The sequence below is a fragment of the Crotalus tigris genome, unplaced genomic scaffold, assembly GCF_016545835.1.
Source record: "Crotalus tigris isolate CLP2741 ecotype Arizona unplaced genomic scaffold, ASM1654583v1 scf7180000017980.1470182205:1502881, whole genome shotgun sequence".
Taxonomy (NCBI): Eukaryota; Metazoa; Chordata; class Lepidosauria; order Squamata; family Viperidae; genus Crotalus; species Crotalus tigris.
The window spans coordinates 612,296-632,452 of NW_024096756.1; positions in this window are offsets into that span (position 1 = coordinate 612,296).

The following is a 20,157-nucleotide window of genomic DNA, read 5'->3' on the forward strand; positions in this document are numbered from 1 at the left end:
GAATTTGTTCTTTTGAAAACAATAGGGTAGCCTTTGTACACCTACACTAACTGTTTATTCATTTGTTTTGTTTCCATTCTGCTGAAATAACACAAAAATGTCCATAATCAAAGTGTTCATGGTAAAGCAGCCAACATGTAATGAAATAAAATTCGAAACTTATATTAACAGCAATAAGACATAATATCATAATAAAGCCAAGTAAAATTGAATCAGTTTACATAATTCAAAGGACAACAAATCGAAATGGCGATAACAGACTTTGAATAAACTCTCTCAAGATCCAGCATCTTCAGTAGCTTTCAGAACGTTAGAAGGAATGCATCAAACCTTAATTCTAAGAGAAAAGTATTCCAAAATATTCCAAAGTTGGAATAGAGAAGCAGCACCTCCTGGCCATCATTCTTTTTATAAAAATGACATAGAACCAAAAACACCCGAAGAAAATGTACTGAATAGGCTGATTCAGTAGAAAATTGTCTTGTAGGTAACTAGGCATAAAGAATTTTATAGGTCAACACCAACCCTTGTTTATGTATTGAGCACAAAGGAACAGCTTCAGTAATATTTTTATCCAAGCAATATATATTCTATCAATGCAAGCAAAGTAATGTTTGTGTACTTGAATTCTTTCCAGCATATAACCTAAAATATTGATAGTGTATGGAAGCATAATTTTTATGTAGAATTATTTTGCTTCAAATCAATATCATGTCTTCCTTTAAAACGAAGGCAAGTATCTTTTCTTTCTTTAACCTACTCTAACATTTTAATGTCCTGTTCTGAATCCAATGCCAGGCTCCAAAATGTGGTATCTCCAACTGGGTAAAAAATGTAATGGAACATGTATGTATGTATGTATGTATATGTGTGTGTGTATATGTATGTGTATGTATATGTGTGTATATATGTATATGTATGTATATGTATATGTGTGTGTATACATATGTATGTATGTATGTATGTATGTATGTATGTATGTATGTATGTATGTATATATTTGTGTAAGCCAAGAGGGATCATTGATTCTTTGTTATAATGTACTGTCTTTACTTGGACTTCAGTAAGGCATTTGATAAAGTAGATCACAACCTACTACTTGACAAGATAGAAAAATGTGGGGTAGACAGAACCACCACCAGATGGATCCGTAGCTGGCTGACCGGCCGTACTCAGCGAGTGGTCCTCAATGGAACTGCATCTATATGGAGGGAAGTGTGTAGTGGGGTGCCCCAGGGCTCTGTTCTGGGCCCAGTACTCTTCAACATCTTCATCAACGATTTGGATGAAGGGATAGATGGGGAACTCATCAAATTTGCAGACGACACCAAGCTGGCAGGAATAGCCAACACTCCAGAAGACAGGCTTAAGATACAGAAGGATCTGGACAGACTTGAACACTGGGCACTAACTAACAAAATGAAATTCAATGGTGAAAAAAGCAAGGTTCTACATTTAGGCAAGAAAAACCAAATGCACAAGTACAGCATAGGTGGCACCATGCTCAATAGTAGTAACTGTGAGAGGGACCTCGGAGTCCTAGTAGACAATCACTTAAATATGAGCCAGCAGTGTGCTGCAGCTGCCAAAAAGGCCAACACAGTGCTAGGCTGCATTAACAGAGGGATAGAATCAAGATCACGTGAAGTATTAATACCACTCTTCAATGCCTTGGTAAGGCCACACTTGGAATACTGCATCCAGTTTTGGTCACCACGATGTAAAAAAGATGTTGAGACTCTAGAAAGAGTACAGAGAAGAGCAACAAAGATGATTAGGGGACTGGAGGCTAAAACATATAAGGAACGGTTGCTAGAATTGGGTATGTCTAGTTTAACGAAGAGAAGGACAAGGGGGGACATGATAGCAGTATTCCAATACCTCAGGGGCTGCCATAAAGAAGAGGGAATTAAGCTATTTTCCAAAGCACCTGAAGGCAGGACAAGAAGCAACGGGTGGAAACTAATCAAGGAGAGAAGCAACCTAGAACTAAGGAGAAACTTCCTGACAGTGAGAACAATTAATCAGTGGAACAGCTTGCCTCCAGAAGCAGTAAATGCTCCAACACTGGAAGTTTTTAAGAAGAGACTGGACAGCCATTTGTCCGAAATGGTGTAGGGTTTCCTGCCCGAGCAGGGGGTTGGACTAGATGACCTCCAAGGTCCCTTCCAACTTTACTACTATTACTATTACTATTACTAATCTGGAGTTGACAAAATTTTTACAGAATTCTACCTTCAATTTTATCTCTCTCAGTCCTTATCGGGGAAAAAATATATATAATTTACTTTTATGCTAATTTACATAATAAATGACTATGAAATACCCGTTGACTCATATTGCACCAAACAGGTACTGCATGCTTATGTCATAATAGAATAGAGGGGTGCAATTTAAAATCCAGCTCTTTCAAATCTTTGGTGCTGACCCTAAACCCATTAAAGTTAGAGGATTTTAATTTTCAATCTGTTTTATTTTGTACATCAGAACAATGATCACCGATTTTCAACAATAGGTGTCAAGATGAGGACCATAAAAAAAGTTGTGGGGTTGAATGTAGTTTCTGGGATGCAAATTGCCCATCTGTAATGCAAAAGAGTGTGTTTCCAACTGAGAACTGGAACATTTTAATAATTCCCTCAGCCTTTGAAATACTGAAAATTATCAGCAAGTATCTCTGCCTTCCTGCCTTTCTGCCTGTCTGTCTGTCTGTCTATCTATCTTATCTCTCTATCTAATCTTACTGTATGTATCTTCTATAATATAAATAAACAAAAACAAGGTACAAACCTTTTACAACTTCTGAGGCATTCAAAAGACATATTTCCCCAACCTTGATTAGCTTGCAGAATACATTGAAGATGCAATATAGTCTTAGGTGCCAATAGATTTTTAATAATGGGACAAATGATGCGGTTCATATGGTTTAATTGATAGGAACTAGCTTTTTTCCAAAGAAATATGGCTAAAATTGCAGGATTAATTCAGTAATAAAACTTTTATTAAAAATTAGATTGTATTACTTCAAGTTATTTTCAGCTACCAATGTTTGATGTCTTGGAATTACATATATTCCTGATTGTTTGATACACTTTCAGGTAGTAAATACTGATGGAACATTTTTCTGCAATGTTGCCCAACTGAATTTTTAACTTGAGGTAATTCCAAGTACTGTATTACATGCAGTATTGAGAGGATTATCTGTTTTCAGATTGTCATCTGAATGTATTAATAAGCATCTTCCTTTAATATGATTTTTCTTCAGGTTTCAAGGACAGTTTTCTAAATTTTATCACTCAGAGGATCAATTTAAGCACATAGGAAAGCTGCCTTCTGCTATGTTGGGCTGACTGGCAACAGCTCTCTGGGACATCTTACCCAGAACTAAAGCTGACAAAAATTGAAGCTGAGATCTTTTGATGCAAAGTGTGCTTTCTATAACTGAGCTATAGTCATTTTCCCTAAAGTAAGTATAAAAGAAAGCTGTCGGATGGTTTTTATATTGTTTAAGAAATGACAATGTGCCAGCCAAACTGGGCGCATTTGATGTTGTAGGTGCTATTACAAAATGGTTGCTATGGTTGGCATGGCATGACATAAATTTTTACCAAAGAGCAAGCACACTATCTTATTAACTGTCCAGATTTTCTTGGCAGGCAATCACACTCTTAAACAAAGCCTTGGGTTGTAGTCTTCTGCTTTTCTAACTTCAGTCAGGGCTACCTATGAGATCTGCATATTCCAAAGGCATTCTTGGAATAAAGCTAATCGTGTATATACGTCTAGGCTTTGTTTGGAACATGCATGTTCCTATTTGTTTATTTTAAAAATACAGTGAAATGTGACAATAAGCTTGGGAACACTAAAGTTTTTGTCTGCATGTTTAATGATTCTGATAGGTGCAGGCTTACAGTCCCTAATATACCATATAACAAATTCTCCATTTTCTTTAAATTAGTGTATTAATACAATCTGATTTAAAATAAAAAAGAAAGAAAAAAAGAAACGAAAACCAGAAATTCCCAGAGCTATAAGCTGTAATTCATAAAAAAGAGATGATGACAATAAAAAACATTTACTTTAGTATTGTTCAGAAAATACACACACACACAAACACACACATAAAATCCAAGCAAGATTTCATCTGTTTATTTGTGCTAAAAGGATAGATTGGTAAAAAAAAAAAAAGAGAGACAGGGCCAAGAATAAATATCTTAGCTTAATAAATGTGGAATTAATACAAAAGTAATTGAACAATATGAAAGAAATACGTTGAGTAGTGTGGTCATATAAAAAGAATGTATCTATTTATTTATAGAATTAATGGTCGCTTATACACAATAATCCTAGGCAGCTCACAACAGCCAATAAAACAAAACAAAATAGTAATGACATACTCTACAAAGGGACATCACACTTCCTACCATAATGTTATCACATCCATCATTTGCTGGGCTCACTCCCATCCTAATCCAAGGTTTGGGGTAAGAGCCAAGTCTTCAATAAAAAAATTGAACTGCAGAGCAATTCTATAAAGGAAGAACACATTGAATGAGAGAGAGAGAGAAGGCCAAGAGAGTTTGTGATTGGATGGAGCTAATGAAATCAAAATGAGAAATTAAATAAAATAAACAGCACTGTGTGATGTGTTGTGTTGATGTGATAAAAGCAAGGATAGAAAGGTAGTACTGTATTTTCCGGCGTATAAGATGACTTTCTAAAGCATGCAAATCGTCTCCAAAGTCGGGGGTCGTCTTATACGCCGAGTCGTCTTATACGCCGGAAAATACAGTAAATGGAGGAGCAGTGGTTAGAATGCAGTATTGCTGGCTAACTATCCACAACCAGGAGTTCAATCCTGACTCCGCTTTCCATCCTTCCGAGTTTGGTAAAATGAGGACTCTGATTGTTGGGGGCAATATGCAGACACCATAAACTGCCTACAGAGTGCTATAAAGCATTATGGGCAGTATATAAGTCTCAAGTGCTATTGCTATGGTTTATACCCATTTTAGCTATGTTTCCTTTGACTCATATCGTATCTTTAATCTTGACTTTCCATTTATTGTTTATTCCTCCATAACAACATTTATTGTAAAAACTAAAAGTGTGATGGATATATATACAAGGCTTTAAATACTATTATGGATACACCTAATACATTTGTCTTCTGGGAGCATTAGATCCTATGACTGGCTTTTGGGAATCGAACATTAAAAATAGGAAAGAAATCTGGTCATGTTGTGGCTCTGTGCAACTCATCAATGCATTCTGACAGCTAGCCTGGTAGTCAGCCTAATATCCCATATCTTGCTTGCAGCAGGGCCACTCAAGTTTCTGACAGCACCCTACTGTTAAATATAAATGCAAGTAAATGTGAAATTTATTTACTTGTTCAGTAATCAGGTTATCAAACTGAGATGGCAAGCATGGGAATGACACACTCATTTCTCTCACCTTTCAAAGTACTGGGTGCCTCCCATACTTAATACTGACTGGAAATAATTTTGCATAAGCTCTTTCATTACAATCGAGAGACACCTGTCAAAATCAGTCTTCCAGCTTGCCTGTTGAGTCCTTTGAGGGGAGGGGAAGGATAATACAATGGACACTGCATTATACACACCTACACTCATAGTTTACAGAGCCTCATGCAGTGTCCAGAAACCCCACAGCTCAAGAGAGTCTATTTAGAATGCAATGCAGGCAGTAACTAAAATAGAACTACTCACTACATCAACAAAAATGTCATAATCTTTTCTCATGGATGAGCTATCCTATGAAACTATTTTCAGGGCAAGGATCCAGTATTAAATCCAGTGAGAAATACAAACACATAAACTCTGCATCTCAATCATCTTATTAACATGCAACAAAGAGAAATAATAATTATAGATTTATTCAGAACATATGATTCAATTAGGTATTTATTATTAATATTTGATAAATATCGGATCTTAAATACTGAATGCTTGTTCAGTATTCCACAAATAACAGTAGGATAGTGTTCAAGACCATCAAGATTTCTAAGTTGAAAATACATAATTAGAAGAAAGAACTAAAAACAAACCAAGATTATTGCTGCCCCCAGGAAGAGAAACAATAGACCTGGCTATATGGTGACTTCCATTCTGAATAGGGTCATGGAAGTAGTAGCTTAATTTTAGACTTAGTTGAATTAACCTAGTCAAGGGGCAGTCACATTCTTTAAACTTACATTACATGCGTAGCTGGTAAGCAGAAATTATACCAATCTCTCCTGTCTAAATCTTCCTAATAGTTGCGCAGTCCCCATAATTATTAAGAGTTTGCATAATGGTTGGAATGGTGGTGTATCGTCTGGGAACCATTGCTTGGAAAGGGCTGGTTTAATGTGATGGAAGATAGCTAAAGATGCAGTTTTCCTATTAAATATTTGCTTAATTTGATTTCACCCTAATTTACTGTCCCCACAGACAGCAATTACAAACAATTCTATCCAATCAATTAAGATATTTTCACAAATTAGGATGAAAACCAATTTAAGAAAGGTATTGCAGAAAATATACTGACTATGTATGATGGAAGTTCACAGCAGGAGGGCACAACTTGGTTTGGAACAAGGATTTGGCTTTTAGAATATCAGTATCGTTTGGCACCAGGAAACAACTAAAATACTTTTACGTTTACATCAGATTAAATCTACAATTAATAGAATTATTTTACAGTCACAATTAATGTTGTCACCTTCTGTTATAACACAAAAATATAATGCAGTTCTGGGCATAGCAACTCAAGAAACTCCTTCCCCCCTCCAAAAAAAAAAAAGAAAAGAAAAGAAAAAAGAGAGAGAGAGAGATAGAGAGAGATGGATAGAGGGGAAAAATATACACTCTATCCTTGTGATGAAATCAGACTATTTTAGCCATGTACTTGTCCATTCCCAATGAATGAAGATAAAAGATTTCTATTGATTAGAACATATATAAAATATGACAAAAGAAAGCTCAGGACTATATTGGTTGGAAATATGCAGAAGAGGCCTTCATCCTGCAGTGGATAGACAATGGCTAAAATGATGATGATGATGATATAAAATATAAGCATGAAAAGTGCTTATATGACCTACTTCATTTATCTGTTTTACTTCTTTAGTAATATTCTTCTTCAGGTAATAGTTCCCAGCAAACTTCATTTCAAGAAAGGGAACCAAGTGGAGAAAAGTATCTATGAAATAAACTGTAACTAGATAAATGTGAGCAGAATTCACTTAGTTCCCAAAAAGCTCCTTTCCATATAAAGAACCACAACTTTATATGCCTATGGGCCAGACCATTACATTTAATTTGCTTTAAGCCAACTACCTCATTAAATTTGATTTAGTATCAAGATGAGGCTATATTTTCTACAGATTGGAGAATTCATGAAAAGTATTTTATGTGATGCTTTACACTTTGCTTTGTTTTTTCCCCCCCATACTGGAGTTTAAAGGTAGGCGCTATACCGAATGCCTGAAAACATTTATTTTGGTGCTTGCTGTTGGTATATTAAAATTTTTACTATAGTAAAGTGACTGTCAAACACAAAAGGTAAAAGAACAGTTCTAAAAAACAGGTTATGAAATAGTAGAGTAAACAGTACTGTTATCCAAGGAGCTTTCTACTCACCATATTTTCAATCACACAACTAATAGGAGCTTTTTTATGTTGGGGAATATGGGAAACAAAGGCTGAAAGCAAAAAATTCTAAGAAGCCTCTTATGACCCCAGGGCAGATTTTTTTTCTTAAGTCAAAATTCAAATGACTGTTCATAGCAGCCTTGCAGCAAAAAAAAAAGTTTTCTTTTCATGTCTGTAAATCACACAGATTGAATTATTAAGCATGATTTTAAAATAAAATACCAGTCTCATTGAAAAAGGGTGATTGCTTTACCAATCCACATTTTTAAGCAATGGTATCTCGCTATCAGCATTTCATTCTAATTTTCAAGAGTAAATCAAAGTGTTTTTATTTATTTATTTATTTCAATTATGCAGACACTTCCAAGTTTCTTTTCTCAATTGTTGTTTGTTTAGAGGTCAGTGGTTCTATGCTAAGGAGTGCATTTACAGTGCAAACAAGCATTGCCTTTTTTACTCTAACTTCTAGAAATGGCAAGTGTTATGTAAGACCCTGAACATTTTCATAAAATATCATATATTTTTTTCTATACATGCACAATTTAAGTAAAACTGATTAAAAAATCTTTTTCTACATTAGCCTTTTGAAGAAGTGGATCTTAGCTTCACCAGTGACATTTTTCATTTCTAGACCTGATCAAAACAATATTAATTTTAAATTTAAAAGTACAATAACAGAAGAAACTATAGTGAATAATATAGTTTTACCAGCACGGTGTTCAGATATGATGGGTTTAAGGTCCCATACTGGTTGGAAATTCTGTGACCTGGATGAACATATATACAAGGCACAAATTTGGGGATACTAGGGATGTAGGACATTGTTGAGATGTATATACAATACATGCAAATATATATGTACAGTTCCTGTGTTATGATATTCTCACAACAAAACTAACATTGTCCTTCTTCCCATAGTCAAAAGAATCAAAAGCAAAGGCCAAAATTTCATATTTTTATCAAGAAAAAGAATCAGGTTTATAAGTCAAGGAGATTCAAGATATCAATGTTTTTTGAGGAAAAAGTAGGTCATTTGTGACGGGAAATTAGGCTGCTTCTATTTAAAGATTTTAGTGAAATTCATGGTATTTGGGGATTCACTCCCCCCCTCTTCATCAGAATCCTGATGAGAGCCAGTTTGTATAGCATTCCATCTGCACACACAAAAAGAATCTGTGGTTGAATGATCAGAGTTATAGTCAAATGTGCTTCTAAACAGTGGAGAAAGACACATTAATACCTCATACAGTGAACTGGAACCCAGACAGAAAAGAAAAATGAGCTGTTCTCTGGGAAAATGAGCTTTCCACTATTTCAATCATATAATCTGCATATTGGGATAAATGTAAACTGATAATTGAACAGTACATAGTAGAAAAGAGATCAAAGGATTATAAGCAGTTTATGTATTTTTTATCCCAATAAATGATTTTTTTTACTGAAATTCTCAAAACTTTTAAAATGTAGTATATATGTTATTAGAAATATGAACTAGCCTGCAGCTTTGGAGATTCCAGAAAGTATAATTTTCATCTGTTGCCTGAAGTCTTATAGTCTTGCGGTGTAGCATGGTAAACCTTTACCTACTGGAAACCTTTTATTTTAATAGATCTGCTGGATGGCTTGCCTGAAGCTACAGAATTGTTGCAAACCTAGTGCCAAAGAATGATAAAACATTATCACTTTTCTGGCCTGAGAGATCTTTCTATTCCCTGTTGTTTTCATTGGAGATTTATTGAATTGTGCCCCCCCTTATTTCCATTATCAAGGTTGGCAGGTATAGTACTGTACTTGAAAGTGTTTTTAAGAATTACCTAGAGACTATTTTATGTGATGAAAATAAACCAACTTCTTGATAGGTTTTGCTGCAGAATAAATTACATTAAAATATTGGTAGTAATATGCAAAAATAAATCAAAACCTTAGTGATGTGAAAACTATCAGACTTGCTGGTTGAATCTTAGCAGGTTCTGACCAAATATTTGTTACAGCTAAATAATAACCATTATTGCACCCAAGGATGGAATCACTTTGAGCAGTTGGTTTCCTTCTCCCTACATGGAGATATTTTTTATACCCGAAGTGATTTAATTGCAGCATTCATTTTCCCCACTTTCTGTGATTTAATGGTATGTAGTCTTGTGCTAACCCTTAAAAAAAGGCAACTGTTGGTTGTTAATGTAAGAGATATTTTTGTCCTGAAACCTCTCGCTTACAATGTAAGTATACAAAAAGTAGTGTCTTAATTACTTTATCAAAGATCCCCTGTTTTTCCATGTTATATTTAAACAGATCTATGCAAAAGAATCAATTGATGGATGAAATAAATGGTAAGAGATAACAATGAGGATCTGTTCTATTTATCATCCAAAGTTCTGGAGAAAAATGTATAGTTCTCATATTTTTGAGAGGAGAGACATAATGACTGTCCTAGTACCATTTTCAGAGTCTGGTTCTTGGAATTTTTATTGTGTCGACTGTTCAAGACACTATGTACAGTACTGTATTATGGATTAGATTTGAACATGGTTATACATATGATTCTCAGTTCTATTAAATTTGGATCCATGCCTGTTTTAATGGCATTCATTATTTTTATTCTCTTTTATTAGACAGATTAAAAAAACATGGACAAAAACAAGCTTTGCTATTTTTAATACAGATTGTATATTGCTCTGAGAAGCTCACTAGTCATTAGGATTGTTGCTAATATAGGTAACATTAAAAACAACAAAAAATATAAGTTTAGAGGTTTCCAAACCATAAGATCTTTGGATTTGTTTGTTATAACGACTACCTAAAAAACTGTTATTTCCTGCAAAACCCGGAAAGAGGTCAAGTCAACTGATGTCTAAGAACACATGTTGAATAAGTTGTGATGTAAACTCAAATTATTCTATTAATATATTGTATTAATTTAGATAGGACTTGGTCTTGGATTAAAATTGCAAAGTTACAGCCGATGAAGAATCTCAAATGGCCACATAAAGCAATAGATGATAGAGACACTGGCAAACAGACACAAGGTATGCTACCTATCACAATATTATTTCTCATAGATAAGTCTCTCCCTCCCTCTCTCTCTCTCTCTCTCTGTGTGTGTGTGTGTGTGTGTGAGAGAGAGAGAGAGAGAGAGAGAGAGAGAGAGAGATTCATGTTTATTGCAACATATCCACAAAAGTTTCTGGATTTCTTAAGAAAACATAAGACCATATAAAAAGTTTAAAATGATTTACATCTGTATACGAAAGTATAGGCAACCCTGATCAAATTGAATATTTGAATAAATGTATAGATGACCAGAAGCTAATTCATCTTCTGCATGGTGCAAACGTTAAAACAAAATTAATAAAACCTTACAGCATCCTGCAGACCCATGTGCTGTCACCTAAAATTTTGGGCAAGAAATTATATTTTACCTTGGCATATCTATGAATAAAGCAGGCTTATCACTCCACATCTTTGCAAATTCTTTCTGGAACACTACTTGCTTTCATAGATAAATACAAATTATGGACATGAAATTAGAATGATAAGGTCTTATCCTAAATTCCATAGGTTTTTTTTTATCCTGAACATATAATCTACACATCCGTCAGCTAGAAAAGTTTGCTAATTTATTAACAAGAATCTCTTACATTAATGTAGACTAATATCAATATTAACTTTCAATATTAGATGCATAAAGTGTTCCTTATGTGCTTTTAAAAGATATTTTAAAATACTGTACGATTCAGATATGTCAGCAAGAAGTTTGTATTTTATTTGAGCAATTCAGATCTCATTACAGTAAGCAAATAATGTACCAGAAGAAAGTAGATCATGTAAATACTCTAATATACTTCTATTTTAATATTCATAATTTTTTTCATAAATTTTCCTGGCAACCATGGGTTGAAAATATGCCATAGCAATTTTTTTATAAATGACTCGAAGATCTACTATTATAGTGTATATGTGAATGTGTTCATTAGTATTTAAGAGGATTTTATTTATTTTATTAGATATGATTTTATCTTATAATGTTCTTTTAATTTTCACCTGTATTTTGACTATATATTTTAATTCTTTTGCATTTTGCCTATATATTTTAATTATTTTTTTGCTTTCTGTTTCTAAATTCTACTCCTATTAGTCCTCACTTCATAATACCAGTTGGAACTGATACCTCAACTTCATAAATTTATCTGCAGACTTAAGCTTTGTAGCATAATGTAGCCTTTGAAAATCAGTTCATAAATTATGACTGATTTTTGCTGTGTCATCTATTTCTGAAAATGAACATGTTCTATAAATTATTTCATATCAAAATACAGCAGATTTTACTTACTTCTGAGAAAATAGGATTTGTGGTAAAATATTTTGGAGTACAAAAAAAAAGTATATACAGTATGCCATATTTATGTAGCAATATCCTTGTTACTAGTATAGTCACTGAACCTTTCTTGTTTTTTTTAAATCTAATATAAAACATCATGCTTTAACTTCAAAGTTCTAAAAACTTTATTTTTGCTTTATTCTTTAAAATTCGAAAAACTTTATTTAATATATGTCTCATGATGGGAAAAAACATTTACATGTATATAAACTCTTTTTTATGGTATTGAAAATATTCACTATACAATGCTACTAAGATATTTAAATATAATTTTCATAAATATGTATTCTGGAAATTGGTGATATTTTTAAATATTGTTTATTCTTTTGATGTATCTTTTTCACCATCTGTATATAGATCTGGTACTTCTTATGCCATAACTTTTTCACATGTTGTACTTATAAAATTTACTGAACTATAAAATAGTGTTCCCTCCTCCAACAAGTATTAAAACATGATTTTCTATTCTTTTTCATTAGGCTTTTTAAAAAGGTATGCAGTTGAGTTTCACTTCAATGAACCTATTCTGTGCAGTTGACAATATATATCTTCTGATTCTTTCAGATGATAATTAGAACAGTGTAACATTAGTACAGCATGAATTAACCTTTGCACTCTCATATAAATATTCGATGCAGCTGTATTTTCTTGATGTGGAATGTTTTCAGAGATTAGCTGTGCTCCCATTAGGTTTCTGAAACTTATAGTATTGATTGGTACAAAAAGGCACTAATTAGTGACTTTTCAAAGGTCCAAAGATTCATAGATTAGTTACAGCATGCCAGAATGTATGGATTTTCAATAAAAAAGGATAAAGAAGATAGATGTGTGGAATTTTGAAAGGGAAGAATAATTATTCATTTTGTTATGAAAGATAAAAGCCCATTTATTTTGCTCTGGTTTGTAGATTTCTCTTTCACATTTAACAAATACTAGATTTTTAGGTAAGTCATAGAAACAAAATTGGGAAGTACCTCAAAGGTCATCTAGTCCAGTCCCCTTACTCAGTTCAGAATCTGCATGAAACAATTTTTACCATCTGCTATCTGTAACTTTTGGCAGAATCCTGAAACTTGATTCATGTAAGCATATTTAATGAACACACTCCTTCTCAACAGCTCTTTGCTTCATCCTTTTTGTGGCTAAATATATTTTTAGACAGCAACTCAAAGCCTTATATGGAAGCTAAACATTACACGGACATGCTCTGCTGCAATCTAGCTATTTCACGAATCATAATTTCAAATCAGTTCATGTAGCCCTGGAGAAGATTTCTATCTAAATTGACCTTCAATTAAGAGTTGAAGGGTTTTGGGGGGCAATGGTTGTGTGTGTGTGTGTGTGTGTGTGTGTGTGTGTGTGTGTGTGTGAGAGAGAGAGAGAGAGAGAGAGAGAGAGAGAAAATGGCTATGTTTGATTTGTAAATTGTATAGAATCATACAATTGGAAGAGACGCAAGAGGTTATTAAATCTGTAAAAAACCTGTCAAATTGGGTATGACTCAGTTAATGACCATCTTGCTTAGCAAGAGAAATTTTGGTGGTTGTAACTTGAGTACATGTAGATGGGCAAGAACAAATAAACAAGAGTTGCATACATTTCAATTAAGATAATGTTAATTCTAATCTGGGATAAATACAGAATCCTGGAAACTGTAAGACAAAATTCTCTCTCACCCCATCCCTATTTATGGTAAGCTTATTAAGGCAGTCTTCTGAACTATATGAAATGTGCCTTTCCAGCTTTCTTGATGCCTGAGCTAAGTTGCTGTTTGTAGATGAGGTGCATAATGACTTGACTCCTATCTCTTGATTATTTACTTTCCTTTGTATCCCTTTTGCAACTTCCCCACAATTCTTACTATGACCTCTGTCATAAATTTTCAGCAATCAGACCATCCAAATTTGGCAAAGCAGTCAAAGAAGATATGAAAGGTTGAAGTGAAGTTTTATATTTTCTTTTTTCTTTTTAGTCGCCTTATCTAAATGGCACTCCAGGATCTAATTTTGAGTTTCTCACAGTTAGCTTGTTTGATATTTTTTTATGAAACAATTTGTACCACAGTTTGAGTTTCTAGATAATTATATTAAATCTTGTTTATCATTTGCCTGATCTTTAATTAATTAATTAATTTCTACACTGATCATCTCATCTAAGTGACTCTGGGTGGTTTACAACAGCATAATAACAATATAAACCCTTGAATATAATCACACATAAAGGCAGAGTTAAAAACAATTCAAAACTTACAAGTCAGAAATAAAAGTCAAAGTTAAAAATTCAGAAGGCTTAAAAGGTAGTGGGAGTGCCCTCAAGCCACCAGCCATATAGTATTACATAATTTCATGAATGAAGGCAAATATACATGTCCCAGGTGAATGTTGTGGTTGGTCACTAGTACCCATGCTAGAAATTCTATCTACCAGAATGTGTGCTTTGGGCTATTCTATACATACTATTTATGTGGTGCCTGGTTGTGTGTGGCTTTTTATTTGTTGATTGGGGTGTTAATGGCCAGCTATTAAGACTAAACCTCTGGTCCCTGTAACCAACCCAGATTGGATCCTTCATTACTTACTTTTTTTAGGAATTGGTATACTGGCTAAAAAGATAACACGAGAGAACTTATTTTGAGAGAACAGGGTTTTAGCTTGAGAATTCCTGAGATATAAAAAGTCAGAATCAGGGTTTAAACTGAGAAGAAGCATCCAAAACGTTTTCATATTCTTCAAAGTTGGATTGTTTATATCTTTTAGAGATCTCAGGGAATCCTAGAAATCAATAGTATTAATCCTAAATGAAATGTATTAATTAAACTACATTGCATTTTAAAACTGATAATTCTAAACCTCATTTCATTTCTTCTGTACATCCCTTATAAGATGGATACAAAATATTAGTCTTAGAAATGATTTTTCTAAAATTCAATTTTATGAATAATAAAGAATGATTCTGTTTCATGCAAAGTTGGAAATGATCTGCTAAAATAGCACTTTTATATTTTTAGAAATTTCAGGACACAAAGTAGGTGAGGTAAAATTCAATAAAAATTAGGAAAGATATGGAAATGTAATAGAAAGCTAACTGCACCTTCCTAATAATTCCTGTTTAAGCTGTTACTATCATAAAAATTACCGTCTAACTAATTTATGCATTCTATGGCTATTTCCTACACTGTGTTGAGTCAGAATGTCATTAGTTTGATCTTGGCAAAGGGTATTATCTGAACCCAAATTGTGGTTTGTTAACCATGTCTTATAATTTTCTGTCTAATCAACCAACTATGGTTTATTCTGTTAACTTAAATGAACCATTGAGTAGCAGATTTGTTTTGTAATAAAATAAACAGTATATCAAGAGAACTTGGTTAGGAAGTAAATAAATGATGCACCTTCCTTCCTGTTGCTCAACTTCCGCTTCTTTGTGCATTGATTTTTGTTGTTTCCTTGCTAAGTCTGCACAGAGGCTTTTTTATATTTATTACATTGCAAATACATGGCAGCACGTAGTTGACCTTAGCTGACCTTAAAAATGTTGTAGAGAGAACATTAGGAATTTTCACAGCTTTAGGCTAGACTGGAAATTGAAAAAAAAAAAAAACAACAACCAGAAAAGTACAATGGCAAATTACCTCATAGTGTTTCATGAACTTTTATGAGGAAATCCTGAGTTAAGCTCAACTTCAAGAACTTCTCCCTCTCTTGTTGTTATCTGCCACAGATGGGAAAAACCCTACATTGCTATTTGAGATAACCCTAGCACTCTGATAATACTAACTGCAATCCAGCAGTAGCGCACATTAATTTTATGGTTCAAAACAGCAAAATAGTCAATTTGGGTTTTGTTGTTTCACTGTGAACAATGTGAATTAGTTTCAGATTATTCTTCAGATTCTTGGGTGGCATGGACCTATCCTAGTACACAATCCCAGTAAGTTCCTTAAAAAATAATAACACTGGGGTTTTGTGGAATCTGCAAGAATAGAAAAACTAAGATTATCTTCACTTGATATTGTTGCGATTTTTAAAAGACTGAAAAAATTAAAAAACAGCCAAATATTAGGCCATAGTGGAAGCAAAGATATTCTAGAAATATACTGTAGGTGCTGAAAACTAGAGTTAGATGTATTTTCTTTTATCTTATGCCTTTAATTTCTTTGACTTACTATTTCTTATCTCTCTGTATTTGGATACTGGTTACAATAATAGAGAATAGTATGTTTAACATGTATGTAGGCAAGTATTGGCTAAGGAAAAAGTTGTAATACTTACCGTATTTTCCGGCGTATAAGACGACTGGGCGTATAAGATGACCCCCGACTTTTGAGAAGATTTTCATTTAGAAAGTCGTCTTATACGCCAGAAAATATGGTATTTGCTGGTGTATAAGACGACTGGGCATATAAGATGACCCCCGACTTTTGAGAAGATTTTCATGGTTTAGAAAGTCATATTATACGCTGGAAAATACGGTAAGTGTAATTAACTCTGAGAAAATCTTAACTGGTAAGAATGTTTTGAACATTGTGGGGAAAACAAATCTAAATAAGAACTTTGAAAACAGGACTTATGACAAGGTAATTAAGATAATCACTTAGAAAAGAAGCTTTATATTGATGTGGTAAAATTCTAGAAAAATGTTTATATTCAATTGTTATCTATTAAAATATTAAGAAATGTACTAATTTAAAGTTGGTAAAAGAATATTACTGGAAGAAGAGAAAATCAAAGAAAGCTACTATGTGGATTATGGAATTATAGAAATTAATTGTTATGGATTGTTTTTAAATGTAAACCCAGACAACACGCTATTTACCAAATATTAAGGTGATTATGTTTAAAAAAATCAATAAAATATATTAAAAAAACAGATTGACAAAAAGTAATATTGACTATGCAAACTAGACAATAAATGAGACAGTATAGGTCACACAATATTTAGGTCCACAGTTCATGTCCTTATTGTTATCCTGGCCTCAAACAGGATGTCTAAAGCTGAATTATTCCGACTGCAGATCTAATCTCCAGTCATGACAGCCTAGTCTCTAAGGCTTTTTATTTCTATTATATGTCAGTTCTTTGTTTATCAGTGTGTCTCTTTGATGACGATTGGGTTGCCTCTGGTCCTTGCATGGAAACTATGCCTCTGCTTTCTAAGTGCTCTGTGGTAAACAACAACTAATGTGCATTCACAGCAAATTGCTAGGTTGGGAAACATATGACATTCTGCAGGTGTATAATTATAAAACAGTTCCTCTATAGACCATGCCAAAAGAAATATGCAGGTATACAGATTTTGGAATATAGTTTCCTGCAAACATGGTCCATAATACAATGGTACAGGTGATAGGGCACTTGTAACATTACTTGCCATTGTAACTACTCTCAGCAATTAATTTTCTCTGTCTCCGGCGAAGAGCTTCTCCACAAAGCAGAAGATGAAACCAGGCAAACTAATGAGCGAGCAACATAAAGGCAGAAGAGCTTAGACATTGTAAGGCATATTCATGTAATCCTCTGAACTTTTGTTCTGGTGTAAAGTTCAGTGCTGGAACACGAAAAGTTTTTAAATAGACAAGAAAGTGTGTTTGTGTGTGTATGTGTGTTTGTGTATGTGTGTGTATGTGCAGCTATTCCTGAAATTTAACTTGATCAAAATACCTTGTCATATTTGTTGAAAATTCTTCCTTTGTCCCCTTGGCATAAAATAAAACTTGGCTTTACTAAATTAATCTTTCCCAGCTCTGCTGCCATTTGTAATCAATAGTAGCTTAGGTAATATATTTTATACTTGATTCCTTTCAAATGACTTTACATCATAATCACATCATAAAAGCATGGTATTCCAATGTTCCTGAGAAGTAATATTTGCTTGTTACTTATTTTAATTCTTACTGTTCCATCATGTTAGAACCTAAGTTCTTGAACTAGAGGTATTTATATATACAGTTTGAGTCATGGTTTCATATTAATCAATAAACATCTTGAGAGATATCATAAAATGTATTGAATATACAGTAATTATTGTCCATTTCATTTATAAGGTTGCAACATAAGTTGCAACTTGCATATAATTTTCTGATATATGTCTATAAGTATGTGTGCAATTTTGTTTTTAGTACAAATTGCATCCTCATTAGAGCATGTAGTAGGATAGGTTTCATTAATTTAACACTGGAATGAATAAATAAATTATTTAAAATAACCCAATAGTAAACTTCTTTGAACAGAAAAATATATAATAAAATGCAAAAACAAAACAAAAACAAAAATAACAATCCCATTACATAAACAAGGCAGTCATTCAAAATTTAAAACAATAAAAATAAAATGTAATTAAAATATAATTAAGAGTCAATTAAAAAACCTGGGAAAATAAGTGTTCATCTGGTCCCAAAATGAAACTATTCTGTGTGCCATCAAATCTCCACAAATAGGAAATTCCGTAGATGGGTGCTGCCGGAGAAAATGTTCTCTTTCTCACTGAGGCTCACCTCACCTCCTTTTAGGATACCTGGAGGAGAATCTTATTAGATAATCTAACGGTCTGGATAGGTCCCTGAAGGAGAAGATACTCCATCAGATAACCTGATCCTAAACCAGATGAGAGCTTTAAAGGCCAAAATTAGCCCTTTGAATTGGGTCCTAGTAGCCAATTAAAATGATGGGTATTAGCATAATACATTCATATTGGCCAGACCCACTGAATAGTCTAGCTACTCTGTTTTGAGCTAATTCAAGTTTCCAGACCATTTCAAAGGTAACTTCATGAACAACACATTTTTGATTGGGAACTGCCCAGAGTTGGTTAGAAGATGCGTTGCTATACAAATGTTTTTAATAAAATAAATAAATAAATTTCAATAATTCAACCAGGAAATTACCAGAGTATGAATAATTGTTGTGAGGTTGTCCTTGTCTGGAAAGAATTATGAAGAAAAATCTTCTTAGCAATATGTCTTCTAACACCAGTGAGCTTACTATACTAACTGATTGACTTAATTAACACCATCAATTAAACAAGCCTTCCCTTCTAATAAAGAGCTAAAAGAGAACAATCCATTGTTTATTGGTAGAAGCAGTCTACATTATCCAGCATCTCATCTCCTACTTTAAAATTGCTTGCTGTTTAATCAGTATCTTGCTTTGTTTAGTTTGGCAAACAACAGTTTTGTTTGCCCATGATCTGTCAATATTTGCTCCCCAAATTCTGATCACTTCAGAAAAAGTACAATGATAACCTTCACAACTGGTAATACTATTTGACATTCATGAAGTGGAAGAACATTCTTCAGAGATTTGGCAAGAGGATAGAGGGTTAAAATTGATTGTGTTTTAAAACAATGAATGTACATGCTTCAGAGGTTTTCTTTCTCTTTATCTTGTCTATCAGGAATTAATCAGAGGCATTCAGCTCAGAATAGTGACTTGATTCCATGTCTAGCATTAAGTAGCTGAGGCATGAGAAGAGCATGGTGCTTGACAGATTTTCATAGCCTGCTGGTTCTGAACCTGACTTCTGTTCCTTGATGTCCTTTTCCTAGACTCAGCACAACATCATTCTTCAGTGCAATAGATAGATAGATTATAATTATCTCCAGCCAGTTTCTAAAAAGCATGAAAATATCATTTGAAGCCACTTTCTGTTATCAGTTTAAAGAGTATTTTTAGTTTAGAAAACCAAAGTCTTTGGGGAACAGAGGCAAAGGTTTTTTTTTAATATATACTGCATATACTGATACTCACAAAACACAATCAAATTGCCTATTAGTAAGATTATTAGATAATGTATTATGACAATACATAATTTATTCAGAGAACTATTTAACCAAGTAAGTCTAACAACAATTTCATGGAAATAAGGTCTTAATATGGCTATTACATAGGATACATTATGGCATGCACATGTCTTTTCTGGAAGGTGGTCCTGCAGATAATCTGGTCTTGTGCCATATAAGACTTTAAAAGTGAATGGCTGGTACTTTGAATTGCAACCAGAAAGAAATTGGAAGCCAGTGTAGCTCATGCAACATATATTAAATGGGCAAATCTAAGATCAATCATCAAAGCTTTCTGGGCCAAATGAAGGCTCCATATAGAGTGCATTGTAGTAATGCAAATG